A 3,853-nucleotide genomic window follows, 5' to 3' on the forward strand; every position below is an offset into this window, starting at 1 on the left:
GGGTGAACGGTTAGCAAATAGATGGGGGTGCCCGAGATTGCAGATACAACGGCTATATCCGAAGCATCCGTCATCACTTCGAATGTTTGGTGAAGTCGGGTAGTGCGAGTACCGGTTCCTCGTGACCGCCTCCTTTAGTTGTTCAAAGGCCCTCATACATTCTTGTGTCCATTCCCACGCCTTGTCCTTCCGGGGCATATTGGTTAACGGCGCCGTGATCACGAATGTCCCTTGATGAACCGCGGTAGTAATTTACCAAGCCAAGGAAAGAGCGTAACTCCGATGCCGACTTGGGGTTCCCAATCAACAATGGCTTTGATCTTCCCCGCCTCCATCTTTCTTGCCATTTCCGACTACATGGCCTAAGAACCCGACCTCTTGTAGCCCAAACTCGCACTTGTCTTTGCAATTCGGCTATTTGATCGATCCACTTACTTCTATTAGTTCAATATTAATCACTACTGTGGAATTATGGTTCTTATTTATAGTGATAATTATATGGCTCACGATCAAGGATACTTGAGATTTTTTGCTTATATGAGTTTTTTCAGTACTTCCATGTTGGGATTAGTTACTAGTTCCAATTTGATACAAATTTCTATTTTTTGGGAATTGGTTGGAATGTGTTCCTATCTATTAATATTAATAGGGTTTTGGTTCACACGACCTCTTGCAGCAAATGCTTGTCAAAAAGCTTTTGTAACAAATCGTGTGGGCGATTTTGGTTTATTATTAGGAATTTTTGGTCTTTTTTGGATAATTGGATAACAGGTAGTTTTGAATTTCGGGATTTATTCGAAATGGTTAATAACTTGGTTTCCAATAATCAAGTCAATTCTCTATTTGTTACTTTGTGTGCTGTTCTATTATTTGCTGGTGCAGTTGCTAAATCCGCACAATTTCCGCTTCATGTATGGTTACCTGATGCTATGGAGGGTCCCACTCCTATTTCGGCTCTTATCCATGCCGCTACTATGGTAGCAGCGGGTATTTTCTTGTAGCTCGCCTTCTTCCTCTTTTTATAGTTATACCTTATATAAATATAATGGATTTCATCTCCTTGATAGGCATAATTACGATATTATTAGGAGCTACTTTAGCTCTTGCTCAAAAAGACATTAAAAACATTAAAAGGGGTTTAGCTTATTCAACAATGTCTCAATTGGGTTATATGATGCTAGCTCTAGGAATCGGGTCTTATCGAAGTGCTTTATTTCATTTGATTACTCATGCTTATTCAAAAGCATTATTCTTTTTAGGGTCTGGATCTGTTATTCATTCAATGGAAAGTATTGTTGGCTATTTCCCCGATAAAATCAGAATATGGTTTTTATGGGTGGTTTAACAAAGCATATACCGATTACCAAAACTTCTTTTTATTAGGTACATTTTCTCTTTGTGGTATTCCACCTCTTGCTTGTTTTTGGTCAAAAGATGAAATTCTTGATGATAGTTGGTTGTATTCGCCTATTTTCGCAATAATAGCTTGGATCACGGCGGGATTAACCGCATTTTATACGTTTCGGACCTATTTACTTACTTTTGAAGGACATTTAAACATTAATTTTCAAAATTACAGTGGAAATCAAAATATCTTTTTCTATTCATATGTCTATGGGGGAAAGGTCGTTCAAAAGAATTCAAAAAAATTGATGGAACAGACATATCAATATGGGTGGATCATACCTTTCATTCCACTTCCAGTTCCTATGTTAATAGGAGTAGGACTTCTTCTTTTTCCGACAGCAACAAAAAATTTGCATCGTCTGTGCACTCTTCCGACTATTTTATTGTTAAGTCTAGTCATGATTTTTTCAACTAATTTTTCTATTGAACAAATAAATACCAGTCCTATCTATCAATATGTATGGTCTTGGACGCTCAATAATGATTTTTCTTTCGAATTCCCGCAATGCTTGGAACACCTTCTTCAAGTGCTTGATGTGTTCCTCCATATCCTTGCTATAGATGACGATGTCATCTAGGTACACCACCACGAAATCGTCGAGGAACTCCCGGAGCACCTCTTGCATCAAAGTCGAAAATGTAGCCGGGCGTTGGTTAATCCAAATGGCATAACCTTAAATTCGTACGAGCCATACCTTGTAGTTATTGCTGTTTTGGTTCATCTCCTTCCCGAATACGCACTTGCTAAATAGATTAGGGTTTCCGTCATAGTTGGAACCCTTACCAACCCTTAAAGCGAACTAGTAGCACGTTCTGCCTCGTCCACCCTTCCTTCCTTGGTTGGAGCTATGGATTCACCTTCGCTTTCAATCCATTTCGAGAAGCTAATGTAGTTTCAATATTTATCCCCCCATTTGCATTTGCCTCGATAGGGTTTTCCACTCGAGATGGGAAGTCTTTATTATATATTCTAGTCTAATTCCCAGGCTGAAACCGGTTCCGAAGCGTGTTGGCAACACGTGCGATCGCACGGGCAAATCAAATTCGCCTTGGGCATGTCAGTCCTGGCCTAATGAAGTACAAGGTGGAATATTGGATCCGGAATTCTTCGGGGAAGCAGCCATATACCATATAGGAGGCAAGAGACTCGATCGTAAAGCTCTAGCCGAAGATGATCGAGCAGCCGAGGCAAAGTGGGTGAATTTCCCGCGTCGGCGTGAACAACCTGTGTGGTGGTAAGCAAGGCCTTAGTATTCTCCGCCAAGTGCTTTCGTTCATGCCATTTCTGAGGCCCACGGAGCAGTATGGCTTTATTCGAAGTCCGTGACCTAGAAATTCGATGCCGTGCACTATCGCAGCTCTTATCCTGTCTAATGATCTGTTTTCTGGGGCCTTCGCCCAGTGTTATACCGAGGTTTGAAAGCAGGCTGTAAAAAGAGACAACTATAAGATATAAGAAGAAAGAAATGTTAATATAAGAAAAGGGCGTCATCTCCCCAAACCTATATATGGCTGCGCAGTCAGAGGTTCACTCCCGAAGGGAACTACGTCCTCTCAGAGCACTGAATTGCACTCTTTCCTTTTAGCCTGCTAATCCTAGCCCTCAACTCTATTACATAGATCCTCTTTCAGGTAGTCTATGTCTTGTCTGAGCTTCAATTGCCTTTCTTGGGACTGATTCATCAACTGAAGGAGGGATTTGAGGAAGGTTCATAGCTAGGACCAGGCAGACTGCGACGCTGCAAAGGAGCCCAAGCGAAGAGAATGCGTGGTCTTACTGAAACTGAAAGAGTCTACTTCATTTAATGCTTGCTAAACCCCTTGCCCCTTGGTAATGAGTTTTCCTATTCTTGGCTGGAAGTGAGTTGTCCTTTGGCGTCGATGCTTAGAGGTTCTTTACCCCATGATTGTGGGTGCCGAGTTAGAAAGGTATTAGCTCCCCCTCTTCGAAGAGATCTTAACTACCCCACTGTCTTGTCATGATTGGAGACGACGAGTAGGACAAGGAAGCTTCCCCCTTTCGAGAGTCTATTTAGCTTTATCTCATCTTTCTCACGAGTACCACGAGGCGCTATATTAATTGCCCTGCTACGGGCGAAACCCTAACATAAACGAAGTATGAGATCGAAGAAGCCCCTTTAGAGATAGGGGAAAGATTCGCTCTTTCGCAGTTGTCCGGTCTTGCTTGATTGAAGATTCGACTCCCACAGGGGCTATCCCCTGCTTTGAATTCAAGGAAGTCCATTACTGAGAGAAATGGTGATCTCGTCTTGCTTGCTGGGAGAGAGGAAGCTTCCGGACCACCTTTTCCAGCCAGATAGCGAGCGATCACTCAGCAATGAACACTAACTGAAAGCGGCCGGGAATGAGTACCTATCCCTTACGGGAATCGAACCCGTGTCTTCGACATGAAAAGACGATGTCCTAACCACTGGACGAAAGGGAC

General features: G+C 42.4%; 1 non-coding gene across 1 annotated transcript; it reads right to left on the reverse strand.

Annotated features, from left to right (window-relative positions):
- Nucleotides 1–3,781: 3,781 nt before the first annotated feature.
- On the reverse strand, nucleotides 3,782–3,853 carry TRNAE-UUC (transfer RNA glutamic acid (anticodon UUC)). Its single transcript has one exon. It is a non-coding gene; the product is annotated as a tRNA-Glu (tRNA).

Source organism: Andrographis paniculata, unplaced genomic scaffold (assembly GCF_009805555.1).
Source record: "Andrographis paniculata isolate CXL003 unplaced genomic scaffold, ASM980555v1 Contig263END, whole genome shotgun sequence".
NCBI classification, from domain to species: domain Eukaryota; kingdom Viridiplantae; phylum Streptophyta; class Magnoliopsida; order Lamiales; family Acanthaceae; genus Andrographis; species Andrographis paniculata.